The sequence below is a fragment of the Malaclemys terrapin genome, chromosome 3 (genome assembly GCF_027887155.1).
Source record: "Malaclemys terrapin pileata isolate rMalTer1 chromosome 3, rMalTer1.hap1, whole genome shotgun sequence".
Taxonomy (NCBI): Eukaryota; Metazoa; Chordata; order Testudines; family Emydidae; genus Malaclemys; species Malaclemys terrapin.
The window spans coordinates 74725440-74749775 of record NC_071507.1 but is presented as its reverse complement, the minus strand read 5'-3'; the positions used below and the strand labels follow the sequence as shown (position 1 = coordinate 74749775).

Here is a 24336-nt window from a genome sequence, read left to right as displayed (position 1 = left end):
TGTAATGATACCTTACAAGAGACCTTTTGCATTAAGCATATCCCAGTTACGTTATATTCACTTATCATATTTTTATAAAACCATATAGACTGCACAACGTCACAGAGGGCATAAGAAGTATTGGAAGAATGGCTACCCATTGCTGTTCATAGAGAGTTTAAAATAAGAAATAAGGATCCTCGTGAAAAAATATCCTCTCCACTCCCAAAGATAATAGAAGTGTGAGGGACTCCATTGGGTAAGACCATCTCCCTTTTTCCAATAAAAAGCTGTCTGATTGTTCATATAGTTTCTTTTGCTTAAGCAGTAAAGCCTTATAACTAGACTTGGTAGGATTTGATTTCAGTCAATAAATGTCAGTAAACATAAATTTCAGCTGAAATGCTAAAATCAACCCAAAAAAATCAATCAGTAAGCATCAGTGCGCCTGCAGGGAGCAGGTGTCACCAGTCCCACAGCAATGCAGGGAGCCCTCTGCAGCCCTACTGTCACAGGAGAGAGGGAAGGAGGGAGCGGGTCTGTGACAGCAGGCTGCAGAGGGCTCCCTGCACTGCTGCAGGCCTGGTGGCACCTGATCCCTGCAGGTACAAGTTATGGGCAACAGAGACGCCCTGCTAGAACTGCAAAGAAGAGGAGGAGCCCCTTGCCATGGAGGAGGGCATCCTGCTGCTGAACGGTTGCTGCCCAGAGACAGTGTGCGTACCCCAGTTGGCAAGTGAGCAAGCAGGTGCGTGACAGCGGGACTTAGGGTGACCCAATATAGCAAGTGTGAAAAATCAGGACAATTTTTGGGGAGGGGCAGGGAGAAGGAGGAGGAGGTATAGTTGCCTATATAAGACAATGCTGCTAATATCGGGATGGTCCCGATAATATTGGGACATCTGGTCACCCTAGAGGGACTGCAGAGGGCTCCCTGCACAGCCACAGGGTCAGTGATACCCAATCCCTGCAGGTGCAAGATGCGGTGGGGGCATGGTGAGGATGAGCCTCCAGCAGCTGGGTAGGTCATCCCGCTGCTGAATGGCTCCTGTGGCAGTGCAGGGAGCCCTATGCAATCCCACTATTAGGGACCTACTCTCTCGCTCATCAGCTAAGAGTGCCAGAAGCCTCTGCTCTGCCCAGCCAGGACAGCAGCCTTCCCCTCACCTAGTGCCTGCAGGGATCAGATGTCATTGGCCATCCGGGCGTGCAGGGAGCCCTATGCAGCTCCATTCACTCACCAGCCAAGAACTCTTCAGCAGCACCCCATGGCCAGGGGCTTGTTCTCCTCCTTGCAGCCATGGTGAGAGTCTCTGCTCTGCCGGGCCAAGACCACAGCCTGCCTTGCACATTGTGCCTGGCTTTCTTGGGCTCCTCAGCCATGCAGTGACCATCTTCTGTCAGCTGTCCTAACCTCAACCTGACTTCCCTATAATTTCCAGCAACTGGAAAATAAAAATAGTTAAAAATAGAAAAAAAATCTTAAAAATAAAAATCAATATTAATTGTTGCAATAAGAAAAGAAATCGAGTTCCGCCAAGCCTACTTATAACAAAGGGCTGTATTCATTCAAGAAGTCAATGGAACTACACCAGGTTAGATATGACCTTCTGTTGTACATTATGAGCATGATCCAAAACCTATTAAAGTCTATGGAAAGGAACCAATTCATTTTAGTGGGTTGGATTGGGTTTTATAGTATCCTTTACTTCATAAACACTGTTGTTTATAGCCAAGAACCATTAGTTATAGTATGTTAAGTACCTCTTCCAAATGAAGTAAATACATAGTATGTCTGCATGCTTATTATTGTTACTGCAGAAGCAGTGTGTGTTTTGGTTATCTACAGAGAACAGCAACATGAGTTATATTCTAGTAGCTCTTGTCTGAGTTTACACCAGATTCAGTTTATTGACCCACAAAAATATCTTTGCTTTAAACCATGAAAAGAAGTCCAAGATTACAATAGGATTTATACATGATACAGTAATTTATTCAGTTGATCATAGACTTAGTTTCTTTTAGCAGTGATTCTGAAGCAAGCTCTTTTTTTAAAGCCTTTAAACATAAAGTGATTTATTTCCAAATACAATAAGGAGTTTTTGTTCTAACAGTTTGTGACAATTCATATCCCCAAATAGGAAATTATTACCTTTAAGGACTTAAGCTTCAATTACTCCTTTTGATGCAAGGAGCTAACCCAGTGCAGCTGCGCAGATGTAGTAGGGGATGTAAAGTAGCTCTTATTAACTCCCATTGTACTGAGGGAGTTGAGGGGCTTCAGGAGGCATTCTGCATTTTGCAGAATCAGGCCCTAGTTTTATGAGACATAATGTATGATGCAGCTTCACCCTCTATTTTGAGCCAGAGTAGGAACCCCAAGATTCCAAATTAGGGAAGAAAACTCATGTATGCAGAGACTACTCAAATCAGGTGCATGAAAACAATAACAAAGCATCTATGTTCTACAAGTTGGGAGTCTCTAAACCTGATTCTCTTCTCCTTTACACTACTGTAAATCAGGACTGATACCCCTGAGTCCAATGGAGTTATGCAGTTGTCAAACCAGTGAAAGCAAGACCAGAATCACACCTGAATGGATGTGTAAAATGGAATTACCACAAGCCAGGGGAAAGCTGCTTGTAAGGTAGATGAGCTTTATTTTTATAATGTCGCGGTTCTGAAATGGCCTATTTCCCTTCCAGTCATTTTGTCCAACTCATCAGCTATGGGCAGATTGAACTGCATCACATAATGCAGTTTATGAACTGTGGTACATCACACACTGCAGCAGGGACTAGCAGGCTCAACCTGCAGGGCAGCAGCTCTCGTTCTTATTCCCAAGTGGTCTTTCTCCCCTGATCTCGCTCCTTCAAAGAAAGTGGATCATACACTGAAGCTGCAGTAACAAGAGTTTTATACCTATTGCCTTACAGGCAAGGAGACAGCCAAGTTCATTTTTACAAGAAAAAAGAAATCTGTATGATCCCAAGAGGGAGGATGATTCATCGGGGACCCAGGTTAAAGAATCTGCTGAATAAAATTGCTGGAAGGGCAGATTTGAAAAGAGCTCTTGCTTCATTTTCTTGTCATATTTGTGCAGAGCTGGAGCTTTTGGACATGAAATGTAGTCAATGGTCCAAGTCCTCAGAGCCTTCCTCTGATACTTGGCCTCATGAGATTGCTCTTCAATAAGAGGTCCAATCTCTTGTGCAGGCAGGGGCCATAGATGGGAAGAACTTCAGTTCCTGCTAGTTCCTGATCTCCTATGCAAAAGCAGGTCTCAGGCCTATTTTGGACCTAAGATAGTTTAATGAATTCCTAAAGAAAATAAAACTCCATAATGTTAACCCTAGTTTCAATTATTTCTTCTCTGGACCGGAGGGACTGGTAGGCTGCCCTCAACTTAAAGGACTCTTACTTCCATGTCAGAATACACCACAACCATTGGAAGTATCTCAGATTAATGCTGAATGGCTGCCATTATCAGTTCACAGTGCTTCTGTTCGGTCTGTCAGCTCTCCTCAAGTGTTCACAAAGTTCATGACAGTCATACCAGCTTATCTACAAAAATAATGTGTCCATGTGTTCCCATACCTAGATGACTGATTGATCAGAGGTCAGTCTGAGGCTCAAGTCTTATCCAGCATATGAACTGTCCTGTCAATGTTTGACACACTGGGGCTCCCAGTAAATCGAGACAAATCAATCCTAAAACTGGTACAGACAATATAATTCATTGGGGGCAGTCTTAGACTTCAAGAAGGCCACGGCCTTTTTACCACAAGTCAGGTTTGAAACTTTACAAGACTTAGTGATGTCACAACAGTATGCAGCTGCCTCAGTCTTCTCAGTCACGTAGCAGAATGTATTTATGTAGTTCAGCAGGTCAGATTACACCTCAGAAAACTGCGGGCCTGGCTATCATCAATGTATGCCCTGAGTCATCACCAGTTAGACAAACTGGCTAGAGTGCCAATGTTAGTTTTGTCATCTCTAGACTGGTGGATGAACCCTCTGAAAGTTTGAATGGAGGGTTCACTTTCTCCTCCTGTTACCAACCCTCACTCTAGACACTGACACATCTTCTCTGGGCTTCTCCCTCACATAGTGGGGGAAAAATTGTTAATTCTGACAATTCGACAACCATGTTTTACATAAACAAGGAGGCAATTCGCCATTGGGACTTCTGTATAGCTGACTCAGTGAATCTCAGAGCTGCTTACTTTCCAGGAAACAGAACACATTAGCGGTTAAGCTGAGCAGATCCTTCTCTGATCACCATGACTTGTCACTATACCCAGACATAGGCAGGTCCATGTTCCAACTGTGGGGGACTCCCCAAGTGGACCTGTTTGCAATAAGAACCAACAAAAAATGTCATCAGTTCTGTTTCTGGGGATGGCTCAGCCCAGGCTCATTGACAGATGCCTGTTTCCTATCCTGGAAGAAATCCCTCCTGTACGCTTTCCCTCTGATTCCTTTATTTTCCAGAGTTGTCTTCAAAGTGAAAGAAGACAATGCTCAACTCATTCTCAGAGCACCGGCCTGGCCTCATCAACACCCGTACTTGACCCTGTTATCCTGGTTGGTCGAACCTCCCCTGTCTCTCCCGTTGGATCCAGATGTAATTTCTCAGGAACATGGGTGCCTGCTCCATCCCAACCTCCGAGCTCCCCGTTTGACAGCATGGATGCTTCATGGCTGTCAGTCTTTGAAAAGTCCTGTTTGAAGGACTATAACAGGGCATCCTTGGTCCTGCTTTTGTCTCAGTCAACAAACCATGCAGAGACCCTTGTGCTGATTCAACACTCTGTGCAGTTTATTCATAATTGAGTCCCACCACCTTCACAGCATATCTTGCGCCTTTACAAGCAGGGGGAGAGCATTCTCTCTCTCTTTCCCTCTCACTGCGTGCTTTCCCACTTTTCGTTTCCTTCCTGTGTCTATTTGTGAGCTCTGCCCCATCCACAAATTAGGCGCAGGTCTGCCTCGTCAGATCCAATCTGCTATGCCTGATTGGAGCTGCTGTGAACAAAGTGCTGACTCAGGGTTTTATACCTAGCACTCTGTCACAAGGACATTCAGAAAGTGCTTCTGAATAGTAGAAAACCCTCAACTAGGAATACTTACCTGACTAAGTGGAAGCACTTCTCCATCTGGTCTTGTAGAAAAGGTGTATCTCCAAAGTGGGCACCCTTGGACCTCATGCTGGACTTTCTTCTAGATCTAAAACAGAGTTTGGCCATTAGCCCTATAAGGATGTATCTCATGGCTATTTCGGCCTTCCATGTCTGGGGGATAATAGATCCCTTTTTCCAAATCCCATTGTTACCCGATTCCTAAAGGTCTTAGTCAGATTATACCCTCATGTATAAGACCCCTTCCCCCTGGGGATCTGAATTTAGTCCTAGCAAAATTGATGGGACCTACTTTCGAGCTTCTGGCAACTTGCATTCTCCTTCACCTTTCATGAAGGTAACATTTCTGGTGGTAGTTATCTCAGCCAGAAGCGTAGGCCGGTTGAGAGCTCTGCTATCAGAGCCCCCTACACAGTTTTCTATAAGGATAAAGTTTATCTCCACCCTTATCCAAAATTTCTCATGAAAGTAGTCTCTAATTTTCATGTTAATCAAGCAATCTACTTCCCACATTCTTTCAGAAATACCATGAGCACAGAGAGAAGGAAAATCTTCACTCATTGGATGTGAGAGGGGCTTTAGCTTTTTACCTGGGTTGGACTAAATCTTTTAGATCCTCTATGCAGTTGTTTGTAGTGGTAGTAGATCGTGCTAAGGGCCCACTAGTTTCCACTCAGAGAATCTCATCCTGGATCTCTTCATGTATTTGTTTATGCTACCAACTAGCTAATACAACCCTGCCAGTTAGAGCATTTTATCAGAGCATCTTCTGCAGCTTTCTTGGTGACACTTGGTCTTCACAGACACTTGGTCTTCAGTCCACAATTTTGCTTCTTGTAATATTATTTCCCATCAGTCCAGAGATGATGGGCTGTCCTACAATCTCTGCTCAGGTAGACTGCGAACCCACCTCCATGTGTGTTTGCTTGTAAGTCACCTACAATGGAAAGGACATGTGCAGCACATCTCAAAGAACAACGGTAATGGAAAGCATGGTAACCATATTATATTGCAGTATTTAGAGAGAGAAAGGGGGGGAATCATTATTTCCTAAATCAACAAAGGATATTTATTCTGGAGACATGATGAGCCAAATTCAGCGAGTTCATAGAATGGAATGGAAATATAGATTCAGGCACTGTAGATGAATAAATACCATGCCGACTCTGAAAAGACAGGATGTTAAATAGTTCTGTTACTGCTCCAATAGATTTTAACTATATTGCAAGCTTGATCAATTAGGAGTAATCTAATATCCCATACAAGCTTTTAAAGACATTCCAGCAGCTACGTTTGTGAAATGACAAACTTGCAGTAACTTTAAATAAACATTCAAAAAGCAATTTTTTAAGTACCCACACACACATCAAATGATGGTCAAAAAGTGAAGCTCAAAATGGTATGGGAATCATTTTTTTTCTTAAAGAGCATTTCATTTCTCTGCTTCATGAGCCAGCACTACTGGTGTAAACATTTTATAATAATAAAAAGGAAGTAAAACCAGACCTATGGGATGCTGTTAAATTTGGGCTTGATCCAAAGCCAATTGAAGTCAGCGGAAAGATTCCCATTTACCTCAGTTGGCTTTGTAATCAGCTTCACAGTGATAAAGGCCTGTGAAAACTGTTTCCACATGAGTATAACTTTCAGTATCGCCAGCGTTTGATTAGACTGACTTAATGCTTTTATTACATCTCCAGACTGAGCTTAGAAATTCTGACTCTTTATCCCAATTCATGGATTCTAGGGGAAACAAAAGAAATCTTTCTTTGTATTATCTTATTCTCTGGGCTGATGAAAGGCCCAATCCTGTTCCCATTGAACTTTGTGAGGGACGCAGTACTGCCACCCTTATTCACTGTGAGTGAATATTGCTCTGCGTAGAGCCCATTGAAATCATTGGGACTTATAGCCGTCTCATGATCATGAGAGATTTGAGGCCAGATTCTGGCCCCTAATATTGCCCCTTTTCACAACTCTGGTGGAATAAAGAGGCCATAACTTGTCTTAACCAACAAGCTGAGTATGTACCCAGTACAGGCAAGTTCTCCAAGAGGTGTATGCCACTTCCTCCTCCCTTTGCATTGAAGTTGGCATGTTGGGGGCACGGCCAGGGAAGTGGATAGAGCTAGAATGCTGCTGTCCTCTGCCGATCACTGGCTGCTGAAAGATCCCTTGTGGAGGCTGTTGCCAACCAGTGCAGGTTGGTGCAGCCCTCATGTTGTTCCAATTCGATCAAGGGGCAAAAGCAGCTGGCAGACAATCCCTGGATCACAATACAGACAACGTACCCCCTTTGTTCCTGCCTTCCTGGGGTCCTGCACTAAGCAGAGCTCAGCCTGACCCAAGGATCAAGCACTTAGAAGTTCAGGTGGTTAGCCACATTTATTCAAACCCCTCTGCAAATTGCATAGGCCATGGAGCTGGTTGGGAAATTATTATTTTCCTCCCCATGAAAAATGATGACCAAAATGAAATCTTTTTTTCTTTGAAATTTCAGGTTTTCATTAACCTCCTCCCTCCCCTAAGAATCAAATATTTGTTTTTTTTCTGAAAAGAGAATTTTTCCTGATTAATTTTTTAAAAGTCTCTTTCTGTTGAAAAGTACTTGTGACAGAAAATTTTTAACTGGCACTAATGGGCAATCTTGTGATATCTCTGTGACTTCCTACTCCAGTCAGGCTGGAAATACAGCATAAACAGCCTCCCTTCCACTCTTGATCGGAACTGCAAAACAAAAAGTTTTAAAATAGTCACAAATCTTGCACCAAATGCAGTTTGAGAGCAGGGAGGAGGTTAGGGTTGGTTCTTATTTTCTCTGAACTGGTTGGCACATCACTGATTAGTACCCAAAATAGGTTTATAAATTGTGCAAAATAAATAATACTCTGTAAAATAAATATTTATAAAGTGACTGAATAACATTTATAAAGCCGCTCAGTATTAAGCATTTTAAATTCTAATGCATTAAATTAATTCTTGATGCATTAAAAATGATTGACCATTACAACTCAATTGCTGTAAATGTCTTCAAACTGTATGTTGTTAATTTTCTATGCCTTTCAAGGCAGCAGAGACTAATTGTTATAATTTAAGTTTCAGGGTTGTCAGTGGCTTTTCAAACCACCTCTAGTTTAATGCTCTGGCAAACTTCACAAAGATCATAGATGAATTTAAGCTTTTATAGTCACTCTACAGTTCTTTATATGGTGTATTTAACATCTCAAAGCTGTACTCCACAGAGAACAAATTACATTCAATACAGTTTAGAGCAATTCAGTAGATACATCACTGGTGCATCCGTTTGGTATTGTATAGAATGATGTTTAAAGTTCCATCATCCCCCACATACTTGTGCTCCACTACCTCGGGGAGGGTGTTCAGATAGGAAGGACTTCCTTATTTGATGGTGAGGACTGAAAAGGAATTCAAACTTGCTTGGTGCATCCATCCTATCACCGTTGTACCTTGCACTCTTGAGCAGAAGGGAGGAGTATAGGAGGCACTTGGACTTAATTCTTAGTGCAGAGTATGGCTCCTAGTATTTAAACTTACCTGCTCCCCTCCGCAGCCTCCAGTCATGCTTGCAGGATGTAGGCCACAGAGAGGAAGGTTATCTTTGATCTCCTTGAATTATGAACAAAAAAATACGTATAGTGCCAGTGATGATGTGAGGCACAGAAAGGAAAACACTTCATTTCCAGGTCTCAAGCGGAGTTTGCAGCAACAGCAGTTCGGAGAAATGTTTTTATTTATTTATTTTTTTACTTATAAACTGAGCAAATGTCAGATGGAGTTACTGGAGAGATAAGCAGGGAATCCCACAATGTAATATGTAGGTAGTCTGTGAGAGAATAGTTTTATGGGAATACAGGCATTATATAACATGTACAATTATACATTTTAAGTGAGTTTTATCTTGATATTAGAGAGACAAGGGGGGTGAGGTAATGTTTCTTTTATTGGACCAACTTCTGTTGGTGAGAGAGACAAGCTTTTGAGCTTACACATGTCAACAAGCCACCTGAGAGGAGACTGAAATTCCAGAACCTCCAAGACCAATCATCTTGGGGAGAAGAAGTCCCAACAGCATCAGCGAGGCCATTCCAGCCTTTGACAATCTCTTTGCACATGAAGGAGACCCGTTAGCAAGAAGCATTAGGCTAGCAGATCATCACTGTTTGGTTGCATGATTGCAGTTCCAGCCCCTACTCTATAAATAAAGTCGAGGACACACCAAGGGCTGAAGAGTTTGGAAACCTCCTCTTCATATTTTTTGTCTTTTGTTTTTATTAACTGGGAGACCGCCCAGCACTTCTATCCTTTTTTAGTTTAAGGGTGTGGAAGTGAAAGTGTGCTGTGAGCATGCACATGCATGTGTGAGTACCCATAAAGTCCACACAGGGAAGGAACTGGAGAGAAAAGTTCCCCAGGTTTAAGCAGCCCTAAATAGTGTCTCATGAAATTACTCAGAGTAAATTCTATGTCTGTGAGAAATTTGAGACTGTCATCTAATTTTTGGTAAATAAAAGTGTGTCTTAGTTCGGCTTATCAAGAGAGTTTTCTTAAAGTCTGTATTATAATATCTTGTTTGAGGAGTTGGGGGGAGGGTTAGCCACTCCATAAGAACAGAAATATTAGGCTGAAGTTCAGTAATTGGCTCTGAGGTTGTGGTTCAGACATAAGATAATGTTGTTTTACTATTAAGATATTTAACCATTCAAGTTACAGATTTGATTAACTTTGGTAAAATTCTTTAAATGGGATTTAGAACTAATTAGACAGCTGCCTTCTTTGAAACTATATAAGAACTAATTATTTTTGTACTAATTTGATGTTTTATCTTCAGTCCAATACTTTGATTTGACCTTAATTTGATAATGATTTGAGTTGTAGTGCTTTATTTTTAGTTTAGTTTAACATTATTAATAAGAACTTAGCTTTGGTGATATATATTCTTTGCATTTTAATAAAATGTATAACATAGATATTTAGTCACATTTCTTTTTATAAGTAATGTGGATCCAGAACTTTTGAAAATGTTAGTGCAGGAATCGGCAACCTTTGGCATGCAGCCCACCAGGGTGAGCACCCTGGCGGGCTGGGCCGGTTTGTTTACCTGCTGCATCTGTAGGTTCAGCCGATCGCGACTCCCATTGGCCGCGGTTCGCTGCTCCAGGCCAATGGGGGCTGCGGGAAGTAGCACGGGCCGAGGGATGTGCTGGCCGCCTCTTCCCACTGCCCCCATTGGCCTGGAGCAGCAAACCGCGGTCAGTGGCAGCCGTGATCGGCTGAACCTGTGGATGCAGCAGATAAACATACCAACCTGGCCCGCCAGGGTGCTCACCCTGACGGGCCGCATGCCAAAGGTTGCCGATCCCTGCGTTAGTGGATACCAGCTAGTCAGTCTTGTAAGCCTGATCAGCTCTCTGTTTGGTTCTCACAAGCCACTTTAACATGGGAACATGTATAAACATACCTGTGATGGGCATCTCACCTGTTAACACTTTTTAAAAATGGCAGTAAGTGGGGGATAGAAGTGACCAGCAACCTACAGGTCTGAGCCCTTAATTCTGATTAGTGATAGAAATAATAACATTCTGTGCCCTGGAGCCAGTATATTAGCACAGAGAGCCATTGAATATGTGGCCCTGGGCCCCTGGCAAATCCCAGTAATCTACAGAGATCTCTGCAAATCCAGGTGGGTAGGGGTTCCTGTATCCTTCATAGGTGGAACAAACCCCACATCCCTGATGGAAGGATTCAAGAGAAACTCTATGAGGGGGAAACCTAGAGCATTTTCTTCTCCAAAACCTTCACCTCTGGGTTTTTCCAAGGGAGTAGGGCATGCCCCAGTTTTCATCTGTGCTTTTCCCTCTTTCACACAAATAACCAACCCCATGGCTGCAGGTAGCATAGCAAACATAACTTGTCCATATGGCCCCACAGTATGGACTGGGGGTGTATGACTTGCAGTGCACACTAAAGTTTTGTGCTGTAATGACCCCCTGTAAACCCTGCTAGTGTGAACTAAAAGATATCTAGTTTGCATTAACGTAGTCTTGTTTTAAATGGGACTATGTTAATATGAATTAGGTATCTCTGTGCTAGCAGGGTCTACAGGGGGCAGTTACAGACCAATATCATCGTGAATGCTGCAACTCACGCCCCTGTAGTCTGCGCTCTGGGGCAGTGGAGACAAGACCTTGCTTTCACCAGAGAACTACTGCTTCTGGGGGGAAAACACCCCCCCCCCCCACCCTCAGAACATCAAACATTTGATATTAATTGATGTCTTCCAGGTTGGTCCCACTGTCCCTGTTATTTCTGCCATTAGTGTTCTGTCTTGTTGCACAAGAAACCTGTAGACACTAGTAGAGTCCAATTTCTCATTCTCCCCAGAATGACATGGGCTAGTACATTCAGCCATTGCAAGAGGAAGTTCTTCTCTGGCAAATAAAAGAAAAAGGAAGGGAGTCCCATTTAATTTTCCTTGCCCAAAAGAAAGGGAGCCATGACCTAGATCTGGAAGGAGAGGAGTATATTGGGTAAAAATTGGGGGGTGAGTTCCTTGATTTCCTATAGAGCTAATGGTTTCCATTACAACACAAAATGCAAACAAAAACAGGTTTTGCATGTACTTACCAAATATATATATACACACACACACACCAGTACCACTTCAGCATGAATTAACCACTGGTTTGCAATGGGGGGTACAACGTGTATCCCTTCTGGCCTTCCTGCTCCCCACGCACAAATCCTCTCCTGGGTCCAAGATCGGGGGTCAGTGCAGCAGCAGCGGTGGAGCCCCTTTTTCTCTTGCCACAGGAGACGCTCACACTAATGGTCCCTTCCTCTGGTGGCTCTTGAGGAGCAATGAAATTAGGCTCAGAGGAAAGAAACAGAAGGAAACTCTTGCTGTCAACTGTCGACCTTCATTTAATTGAGCACAATTCATTCGTACAGCTGGGCAATTTGAGTCTAAACTTTAAGGGTTGAACATATTTAATGAAGATCTGGGGCCTGCAGCAAGCAAGCTGTAACTTGGTGACCAGAGAGAACAGAGGACATCAAGGCTAAGTTATATCTACCTAAGGCTTGAGGAGAATGCCAAGCATATGTAAGACAATATGCCTATACGGTTCTTTGTTGAATCTACTTTTCTAAGCTCTGTGTCTCATTCGGTTACATAAATTGCATCTTGTTTTGGAGAAACTGCTTCTGTGTCACTGCATGCTATTACTGAGCACAGGATCCCAAAGGGGGGAACTCTGGCAGGGTCCAAGCCCAGTTGGGACTGCTAGGTAACACCGTTGGCACCCAGGGAGATGTAGGCTGGGGACCCTGTCAGAGAGTGATTGGGTTGCAGGATATTACCCCAAAGAGATGTTGAGCCTGGCCCAGCCACTTAAGACGAGTGTACTCAAGGGCCTGGAACAGGGTCTTGGAAGGGGAAAGCTATCTGGGAACCGTGACAGGACCAAGCTGGCCAGGTACACAACTTGCAGCCATGGGACCAAGCTGATCTGCTATATGTAGATGCTGAGGATGGTAAACGTACCTGTGTGAGATAGCTAAATGGCATATCCTCCCCACCCCAATTACTCTCTTTGGGGCCTACTATTTCAAACCATAGGTGTCTGGAATCTAATGTTACTTTGGAAACATACTGATATTGGATTGGAGCAGAGTTAAGGTAGTTGATGGAGAATAGGAGAGAATATTGGGTTTCAGCAGACTTGGGTTCTGTTCCTAATGTACTGTTTGACTATGGGAATGTTACTTAATGCCCTGTGTCTCAGATTCCCTGCTTATAACACGTGGCTATTTATACTGACCTGTGTAAAATTCTCCAAGATTCTCAGATGACTAGCGCTAGACTATAAGGACCTAACTGAATTTCTCTTGATTTAAGAGCAGAATCAAGCCCGACGGCCCAGTCTTTGGGTCTGTCCAAGCTGAACAAATGGGTCAAGGTGGCTTTACACCAGCTCTAGTGATCTCCACTGGAGGGCACCTTTGGCTGCCCACGTAGGGCAGCTTTCCCCTCTGCACCACCAGAGCAATGGAAAATGGTATCAGGGCTGAGGCTCTGGATCAATAAATGCAAGTTCTCTTAAATTATTACTTACTGTACATAATACTGTTATCTATTGGCCAAATACGTTCGTGACACTTAAGATTTATTTTAACAATTTTTCTTACCATTTTCTTTTCTTATTCTAGTGTGTTAACAGCAATCAGCAGCTGCCTGACAAATAGTTGGCTACCAAACTTCCCTAGAGAGTGAATCATTTGCAGTGATATCAGGGAAATTCCTAATCATAATCGGTGAGATTTATTGATGCCACTAATGCGGTGATGTATGAGCTTTTGGGAGAAGCCATTTGAAAAGATGTATATGCAGGTAGGTGGATGGAGGGGAAAAGAATGTTTAGAATCAGTTTAAGGCTCGATAGGTGCTATCGTGCAGGGTTTTGTATCTGTTGAACTGATTCTCAGTGCAGTGCCTTATACTGAGAGGGGCTCCAAGGAGTGTGTGTAGCTTGAAACCGTTCTGCTTTGATTTCTTTCTCTTGCTTCTTTACATTTTTAAGAACTCAGCCTGTCTGCAGAAACAGCACTCACTTTTTTCTCAGGGTGTGTAGAAGACACACATTGTGCTCTCTCCCATTAGTTCTTTTTGCTAATGCTTAATCTAAAATTTTAAAAAACTAATTTTAGAATGAAAGTATAGACCACACCCAGAGCAGTGTTCATGAGCCAACTGTTCACTAGTCTTTTACAGCGGCTGAAGATTACTGGATTATGGTGCAAGGGATGCCCCGTGGCCCCTTTTCCTGTGTACACATGGCTTATTTTGGTTGCAGAGATGGGGGTGTAGAATCCACTATGGTATCTCTACACTATCTGACAATGCTCCCTACACCAAGTGATATGATCAGGGGACCTAGGTTAGGGGACTTTGAGCTGCTGAAGTGGCACAAAGCAGTTAGTGCATGAACAAGGATTGGTCACAAAGTATTTTTCTTTTTGTGCATGAAAAGATAATACTGAGCACCTGCAACTCCCACTGACATTGGAGAGTTGGCAGGGGGACAGGGTTTAGATGCTTTGCACATTTCAGGAACAGGCATTTAACTGTAAGTCACAACCCCATAAATCAAAAATCTACCCAAAATAAAAGTATAATGAAGGTAGAAATTTTTTAACAAACCTTTGAACCTGGAATGACTTCTTTTTGAATGAGGATAATCTGCTAGTCTGCATGTTGCAGTTATAATGAAACTGTGGCTAAACAATGCAACGTGATTAATACCCTCTTATTGGTGTATAAAATGAATCACGCTAATCAATTTAATTTTCCTGAGCCTAGGAAGATCTTACCTTTTCTTTTTCTTTTAAATGGAAGTCTGATCTTAAACCATGTAAACCAGATGCCAAGCAATCTCATCTCAAATCTCATGCCCCAAACGACCTTGATGTGTTTTATTCGTTCTGTTAAAGTATAAGAACGAATTTAACGCAAACTGTCTCAAACTGCATCAGAGCTATTAACTTTAAAGCTGTAAGAATTGTTGCTTGCTAGAAATAGAAGTCTGCACTGTAGCACACATCTATGCATTTAAATGGAGTTGAAAGAAAGTGTTGCCAGACACATTCTTCTTACATATTAAAATAATTTTATTGATTCAGCTTGGTTATGAAGTATTGCTGAAAGTATGTGGTTCTGAAAAAGTTTTTCATTAGCTATAGAAGATATTTTAATAATTTTGGGGTTTTTTTCCAAAGTGACAAAAAATCAGATGCATTTGAGTTACCACAATACTCATTTAATCTTTATGAATTGACTTTTCAGTATCTGTTTTCTTCACTATCTCACACATGCCTCATGCTGAAAAGTCCCATATCTCATTCCCCAGTACTTGCAACAATTTCAGCGTTTATTGAGCACAGCATGCATTCTTTATTGGATCAGTTTAGTTAGGCTGTGTGAAATGGCCAACACCTGTGTACTGAGGGAGCCAAGCAAGCCTTGAGGGCAGGGGGAAGCTCTCAAAGCAGCCATGCAGGATAAGAGACCCCTTGAGGTCTGGAACTTAGCACCTTGGGATGTATTGGTGTAGCTCACACTTGAGAACACATGATGCTATAGAGAGGAGAAGCAAGACTGGTTGGTACTAGGCAATAGTAATCATCATAATAAAATAATAATAATAATACTTTGTGCTTATATAGCACACTTCATCCCAGAAGCTCCAACTGCTTTTCAAATGTGGGTAAGCATCGTTTTGACAATGTGCTAGACCAGTAATCTTAAGACAGGAATCACCTAATAGGTCTCTCTCATTTCTGATTTTATTATTATGAAATACTAAGTAAGCTGAAGGGCCACCATTACATTTCTAAGAGCTGAAAAAGGCAAACAGGCTGAGATTTGCTATTGCTGTAACTATGGTTTCATATTGTGCTCCAGTGATTTGGAAATAGAGTTTACGGATCAACATATTCAGTTTGATTTGTGCATAAATCCAACAGCTGTAGTCAGATGTTAACAAATGGATTGCATGTTTGCTCTGATATATACGTTTGCTTACATAACACAGAAAGATGAAGTTGTGATCCTTATTCAATTATCTAGGCAGATTTTTTTCTCATTTAGCAACCGAAAGTGCAGCACCTAGATCAATATTTAGGCTCCTAAATATCCTTTTTTTATATTTATATTCTTTGCATGAATATCTGCAGCTCCCATTGATTGAAATGATACCCAGATTGGAAGGTACTGGGATGAACCTAATTCTGGCCTCACGCCGGTATAGATCAGGTGTAACTCGCTGCATCAATTGGCCAGATCTTCAGCTGCATTCTGTATTCTCCCATTGCTGAGGCAGTGGAAAGCAGCTGGAAAGCTGCTCTAAAAGGCCAGTTGAGGATTTTCCTGACCTGAGGCAATCTCAGGCAGGTGAAGTGCCACTCTCACTAGGGCTCAATGGTGTGCTGCTCTCTCAATGACAATCAGAGGATCCCTGCCGTCTTTTCAAACAATAAGATTGACCTTTTCTGTTATTGTTAAAGGCCGAGTTATTTTCACTCTTCTCCAGTGATTTGAAAGGATTTTGCCAGAAAGCAGTGGAACTGAAAGGAGGCAATTCCAACCTAATGACAATTTGAGCACTCAGATGCAGATACAGTGGGCAGAGAGAAATGTTCAACAGGATGGAACATATCAATTCCATCCAAACTTTTGACAGAAACCCGGCAGGGAGGCAGGCTGGCCAGCCAGCTTACCTACTTGTCTGATTTCCTGCTTTCCAACCATCTGGCTGGCAATTGGGTGGAATCCCAGCTTCCTGAAATCCCTTGCTCCCTGCCTGCCTGGCTCCCCACCCAGCGGTCTTCCAGGGAGCCAAGTATCCATAGGCTGACTAGCTAGCCAGTTGGCCAGCTCCCTGGGCTACTCTATTTCTCAGTGAGCTGGATTCCTGGGCTACCCAGTATTTCTGATACAAAATAGCATGGAATTTCAATTCCATGAAGAAATTCGAGTTTGGCTTTATTTCCTAATTTGGGATGAAAAATTTTTAGGAAACTCAAAATGTTCGAGAAACTGAAATTATGCTTCCTGTCTAGCTCTATAATTATAGATCAAGAAAAATAGATGTTAATTGTGTCCTGAGGCCCCAATAGTGGGGAAAACATTTATATTTATCCTTAAAACTTAGGACATGTCAATAAAATTAATGAATTAGCCTAGCATGACTGATATTGGAAATTTCATATGTCAGGTGTGCGGAGTATGGGTGATCTTCACCCCTGTTATGTAAGTCCTTTGCCCTACAACTTTTTTCATTGCAGAGGTAGTAGCCAAATGTTATGATTGTTTTGCTAGGATTAGACCTTTTCACTGCATTGGGTGGAGAGATTTTATTTATTTATAATGTTCAGTCCTGGAGCCTTTGAATTCCTCCTTTCTTACAGGGTTTTGTCCAATGAAAATCATTAAGTTCCCATAAAAAAACCGCACTCCCTTTCTGCAAGACAGACAGGTGAATATGGTCCTAGAATTAAAATTCAGTTGATGTACATTACAATTTCTTTTCCTGGTTAAACACAATCCCAAAATTAAAATCTTTATTTTGATAAATATATACAAATCTGAGTAAGCTCCCTTTATATTATTAACTGCTAGAATTTTAAGCATGAATGAGTGGACAAAAGCTAGCTATCTGTGAAAGTACTATCAGCAATTGAGTTCCATACTGATTTGTGTGTGATAGTTTTAAGGATCACATTAATTCCACCCCAGAACTCCTATGCACAACCTGTATGATACAAACATAAATTTAAAATTAATATTAAAGAAAGTTCACATCTGAAAGTCTTACTAAATTAGCGGAGGACCAAAAGAATATCAAGGCATTTTTCTTTCCTCAAAGACAGATGGATAGTATTTTTCCCTCAGTGGCAAATAGCAAGACCTTATTGTACATTTTACTCCTTGGTTTAATAACTTAAGTGGGTCCTTTTCCAATTCTGGGCCATCTGCAGCTGAAATTTCTTTGGCGGGGTACAGGAACTAGCCTATTGTATCTTAGATTATGATTTTAGCAGTTCTAGATGTTTAAGTGTGCCAGATAACAGACACAGGGGTCTGTTACAACACATTACAAACGCTCTTCTGATTTGAATACACTAAGTAATCAGGGATCATTTTCTTTGTGTGTGTGTGTGTGTGATCACAGAATTTTTTTCCTGAGTGGAAGCTTTGAGTCAATAAAATGCTTGTGACACCAACAGAAAAACCAAGGCCTTCCTTGCTGGAGCAAAGTCCATGGTTGTCACAAAGCCAACCCCCTTGAGCAAGCAACTTTCTAAAACAGAGAAATAAGGAAGAAGCAATTGATGGGACTGATACAGCTCTGAGTTGCAGGGAGCAGGAAAAGTGGCCCAAATCCTAAAGAACAGGTGTGACGTTCCCCTGGTGTTATCTGGACCGGTGATCTGCTAGGCCACTCTAATCCTTGTCTCTGGGAGCCAGCCTTACCCTGCTCTGCTGTGAGAACCACCACTCCCGGGCTGTTCACACAGATGTAAGCTGCTCCCAGCTACGTGAGTGAGCACTTTTGGCCAGCTGCTGCTTGGATTGTGCAACGGAATGACACTAGTCAATATCTCCGGGCCCAGACGCCACCCTAGGAACCTCTGACTTGCAGTTATGTATCCAGTTATGCCCGTTGGATGCTGCAAGCTTATATGAGTTCATCAATTTAACAACAAGTCAGATTTGGTCAAATGAAATAAAAGCAAAACACATTCTAAGTTGATCTTAACACTTTCAGTGCCCTTACAAACTTAGCTGCTTCTCACCACAGGCTGGCTGGTTGCCCTTCAGCCAGGTTCTCCCCTTTGATCAGTGCTTCAGTCACTTGGTGGTGGTGTCTGTATATGGAAGTGGAAAAGAGAAAGAGCATGGCAAATGTGTTTCCATTTTATCATTATTTTCTTCCCTCTTGGCTTTGCGCCCCCTCTTCAGAGTCAGTTGAGCATTACCTCATTGTAGTCCCAAACTGACCAAGGGAAGGGAAGTGACTCACTCAAGAGTCCAACAGATCCTTTGTTGCTGCCTAGGCCAGTATCCTTTGTTTCTGTGAGGCTGGGCTGGGTTTGTCCCATACATACCCTAATGAGGTGCGAACTGCCCCTCTGCTCCTGGAGAGTTTTGCCTGGGCTTGTTTTAAGCTACGAGGACACATTTTCAGCCTCATAACTATATATGTGATATTACAACCTATAACATTACTATAACAACAATGCAGAGCCTTCTGAAGACACCCGACATGACAAACTTTGCATTGGATACCACACAATCATATTATAAAGGATGAACATGGGGGTGAAAGGTGTTCCCTCAAGATACAGAGCGTCCCAACAGGGAAAAGCTATTCCCCTTCACCCCTCCTGTTTTTATTGTTTTAAAGTTTCTCTCAGACTTAGGTTCCATTTCAAGTTCTCAATCCTATCCTTCTCTCTCTTTATCTATCAGTCCATCATACACTCCTCCTCCTCCTATCATTTTAGCACCTCTATGAGATGGAGGAGGCTCTTAGGAGTCACTTGTTAAAATTTTAGCACCAAATTTGAAGGAATCATCAGGAGCTGGTGGTTATTCGAATACTTGGATTTACCAAGCCAGCACAAAACAGCTTCTATAGTACCTCACTGGTTACCCAGAAGTCCAAACAACGCAGTTCCCTTAAAGTGCCTAGCCTCAGGCCTCCGTCCAGACACACCTGTCAGATATGATGATGATTACTGAAAATCTTATCTCATCATATAAAAGAAAAGGTTCTTCCAATCCCAAAGGATCAGCCACATACCCAGGTTCAATTATAACTTAGATCTTACCCAAAATACACGCTATAGTCAATTCTTATTAACTAAACTAAAATTTATTAAAAAGAAAAGAGAGTGTGTTGGTTAAAAGATCAATATACATACAGACTTGAATTCAATTCTTGAGGTTCAGATGCATAGCAGAGGTGAGCTTGTAGTTGTCAAAAGTCCTTTTAGATATAGTTCATAGGTTATAGTCCAATGTCCATGTTCAGGGTGGCTCAAGTCAATGACTGGGGATCTCAATCCTTGTGGCTTAAGGTTTCCCCCTCTTGAAACCCAAAGCATATCCAAGATGAAATAGGATCATGTCCCAGGGTTCTTATACATTTCCAGCAGCCTTTTGGCCTGAGAAAACAATAGGCTTAACTCTCCTTCTCTCAAACATCCTGGCAATTAGCACAGGGTAATCTATCCATTAAACAGTTCAGATTCAGGTTACCACAACCTTCAAAGAGACATATAGACAATAATACTATTTCACTCAAGTATCATCATAAATGTTAATATTCCTTTTTTGATCTTTGAATTAAAGTTATAGCAATAGACAAGACTAGTTTGCTTACATCACAAGACTTGAGCAAACATCTACCCTTGAGATCTCTAACAATGCAGACTTGCATTTCAAAGCTCTATTCATTTACATATCTTCCTAACCAGTCCTTAAGGTTCACCCATGAGTCAGGTCAGTCTGTGAGTTAATTAACTCTTTCTGGCCCTGTCATCTTTCAATGAGACATTATATTACACTCATAACATCACACCTGTGAAGAGCCCAGCTGCCCTTCTGCCTTTCCTGTGCCACACATCTCCAATGAAGAAGATACCAGCCCCCACATTTGGTGCAGATTATCTTGTTTTGGGACATGTAGTGCACATCCTATATTTTTGGTTATTCTCACTTTACACCACCGCGAACTGACTGGTGTATGATAAGGAAAAACAAAGCAGAACTAAACACTGTGGGTCAATTTTTCCAAAGCTTGTCCGCATAAAGCCTCCTGGGTGTATATCCTGGCATTCAAAGCAGAGTGGTATAAGGGGACTGTATTAGGGGAGACTCTGGGCTTCCTCATGTGAGTATGTATTACTCCGTGTGGGAAACGTCTGATTAGTAATGAAGAGTTTTGGTAAGGTGAGAAAATGCTACTGATTGTAAAACTCCAAACAGCCCTGTTTTGCCCATTTGACTTTCTTTGATGGTCTCAGACACACTGCACAAACACACACTGTGCATTCCTCTTAACTCCCAATGACTCTAGAGCCAGGTCTACACCACAGCCCTATATCAGCATCATTACATCTTTCAGGGCTATGAAAAATTCACTGTCACCACTGCAGTGCCGTTCATAAAGACAAGCCCTAGGTAGCTGCAGTTTCCTAATGAGTATCATTTAGGTTCTATTACATCTAATTTAACTGCATACAAATGCAGACTTTGAACAGCCAATATAACCTGACAGTATAACAATCTGTACAATCGTTCTTTTCATGCCATATTTTAAAAATGTTAATTCCCAAAGAAACAAAAAAGCAACGTGACACATTCTTCTCCTCTAGGTTCATTTTGTCTCATTAAGGTTTGCCACAGCTCTTGGGATGATTAAGAGTTTGTCACTTTTATGCCTCATTAGTTTGGTGATTCACAGTGAGGGGTGCACTATCTAATGACTAAAGCATAATTAATTAATTGAGGTCAAGCTCTGTTTATGTGTGTAAGGTTCACTGCATTGCTAGCTTAGCTGTCTGCCTGAATAGTGACACATCTCTGTTCTTTAGGATGTCATACATGTTAAACATGGCAGGTGAGAAAGAAGGGCCTTTTAAAAACTGCATTTGCCTTATAGTCCTTTGGACTATACTTGCTACTGACAATGGCTTTTGGGCTTCTAAAAGTGGACCAACCTCTGCAGTCCCTCTGGCAAAACTCCCACCAATTTCCAAGGCAGTTCCACAGAAGTAAGGACTTCAGGGTTTGACTAAATGTTCTTTAGCATTTAGAACTTCAAACATGACAAAGATTTAGTAAGTCATCTTCCCTACAGATAAGTAAATATTATTATCCCCATTTTACAGAGGGGAAGACTTTGTGTGGGTATTTAAGTGCCTTGCCCATAGCACAGAGTGTGAGCAATTGTGGGAGCTAGGATTAGAACAGGAGACACAGCTGCTTCTCTTGGGCTCAGGCCACCAGACTACTTATTTCGCACTATCATAGCAGTGCAAAGAAAATGATGTGTATTATACGAAAGAGATCACTGAGACTGTTTCAGAAATATTGTATACATGCTGTATGCCTGGGTTGTGTCCTGCCCTTGTGTCTGCATCTTCATTAGGAAAAAAAGGTGTGTTCTAACACATGGTAACTGATCTGCTCTCTCTTGCTCCTAGTCTTCAAGCTACTGGATTTCCAGATGCACACTGATCCTCTCCAACTGCAGCTGCTTCTGCTCCAGCTACTGAGCTGTCCACCATTCCTAATTCAGTGATATGCTTGGTCTGGATGGAATATAATTGCTGCATCTGTCAACCTCTTTCCTGCTTCCCTCCAGGGCATTGGCTCCAAGACTTCCCTTGTGTGCTGGACTCTCAGACAGCCGTCTGGAGGTTCTTTGTGAACTTGGACCATCGTTTCTTGCAGGGCTTTGGAGCGGAGCCCAGAGCTGGAGCGTGGAGCAGCTCTGGAGCAGTGGAGCTGCAGGTTTTTGCCTGGAGCTGGAGTGGAGCCAGAGCACATCTCCAAAGCCCTGGTTTCTTGACTGGTTGTTCAAATACAGCTGTGATTTTGTTCTATCCACAGGGTTGATCTGTCCTTCTCAGCATAACTCAACCACCTGATTTTAATTCAGCTGGTCATAATTCATTTCCCCCTTTCCCTCTTTCTGCTATTTCCCCCCATAAACAGACTATTGAAGCTTTTTCCTTTGTGCTTTTCGGTCTACAGTACACGTTTTTGCTGCTCTTGGCACTTATGCAATTCACACTGTTACAGATCCCACAAACTCTGCCACCATATATGTCACATTTCTAGGCAACTGCACCTGTATTTCCCCTCAGTGGTCCAGCAAGGGACACTCACTGCCAGGCTTCCAGCTCCCCAGCTGTTGCCTTGCTTGGGTGGAGACCTGTGACGCTCTCCCTTCTGACTGGGGTATTTCCAGGCTGCTCACATCCCTGCCTTCACTGTGTTACTCCCAGCACAGACAGGTTACCCAAGCACACCTGCTTGCTTTCTCCTCAGAAATGGTTAACAAGTGTAATTGCTACAGTTATAAGTACCACACAGCACTTCCCATGCAAGCCTATTTTAGTCTTAAGGTAAAAAGCATTACAGAGAAAACAAATTAACAACAATAAAAGAACATACACACATGCTAGTAAATTTACCAGAGATCACCCCAAACCTAACATGGGTCTGGCAGGAGCAGCCTTTCAGTATCCCAGCCTATAAGCTTTGTTGTGGTTACAAGTTCAAGAGAGCTTCAACTTAGAACAAAACATAGTTTTAGTAGGCCCAGTCCTTCCAATCCTACCCTAGGGATTGGGGCCCTCAATGGACTAGGGGCCCTGTCCATTTGCTGGGTGAGAAAGAAGGCGCTGCATCAGTTTAAATCCAGGCTATTTTTCAAAAAAATTGTTCTTTGGCTGTTGGTCTCTGGAAAATCCAGTTTGAACTAGTATATGTATTTGTCCCCAGGGGTGTCTTCAAAGGGCTGATAACCTAAATAATTACATTACCATCCCCCTCCTACTAGAAAAGGTACATATAATGCCACAATAACACATATGTAATTACATTTTTAATACAATGTACCCCAAAGGTATTAAATCTAATTCAATAACATGTAACTTAATTCAATAAAGTTCATCTTAATTTCATAAAATGTGATCAGGATATTACAGGATGTTGTCAATCTGTCACACATATTTGCCATTAGAAAAATGGGGAGCAAAGAGCTTGTGTGTGCATTTCAGGAAAAAGAAGTTGAAAAATAACTACCAGCATTTTACTACAGAGGAATGAAAATTACCTGTTCTCTGTATTGTTGTCCATTCGACCTGTGTTTTTAGAGGTGGGCGTTTGTTTGTTAGCGAATAGAGAGAAGATGTAAAGATTTTTTTCCCTTTTCTTTTTCGAAGTAAGAAATCCCTCAGAAATGTGGAAAAAAAGACCATAGATCATGCCAAGCTCATATGGCAAGAGGACTACTCATATGAGTAAAGTTTGCACAGACAGGCACAGAGCAATGATTGTTGTTTGAGCTGCTTTTAGACAATGAGGCGGTCAATTGCCGGTCTGTCACCGTGTTGATGTTATTGGTCTTGCTGGAGTACGTAACAGGGAAGACTGTGTGAAGGTTGCCACTCCTCAAGCACAGAGTGAGGAAGAGGAAATCTACTGATTTGCATGGGTGGCAGGTATAATAGGCTAGGGGAGGCTGTGCCTCCCCTACTGCAGCCGTCCCTGCCGCCCGACACCTGGGCCGCACCGTCCCCCCCCCGCCCAAAGAGCTTGTGATTTAAGTGCCCAATCCAACTTCTGCTGAATAGAATTGGATTGGACTCTAAAAACAGGTAAACTGTAACACTATAGAACAAAGACAGAATGGAGTATTAACTACAGCGTATAGTTACTGTTACAAAGTGGGCTTCATTAAGGCATGAGAGTAGCATAGGAAGTTGTACCAACCGCCAGAGGTGAAAGTGAGCCGGTACGCCATGCCTGCCCGGACCAGCTTCCCCAGGCTGACGATTTAAAGGGCCCGGGGCTCCCTGCAGTGGCCAGAGCGCAGGGCCCTTTAAATCACCTCCCGAG

General features: G+C 42.3%; 1 long non-coding RNA gene across 1 annotated transcript in view; it reads left to right on the top strand.

Moving 5' to 3' along the window:
• LOC128834741 (uncharacterized) overlaps positions 1-23967 on the top strand; it is a 61894-nt gene extending 37927 nt beyond the window's left edge. The window contains exons 4-5 of the long non-coding RNA XR_008444479.1: positions 13350-13530; positions 21912-23967. This is a non-coding gene — a long non-coding RNA (uncharacterized LOC128834741). The remainder of the gene's footprint in view (positions 1-13349; positions 13531-21911) is intronic.
• The last annotated feature ends 369 nt before the right edge of the window (positions 23968-24336 follow it).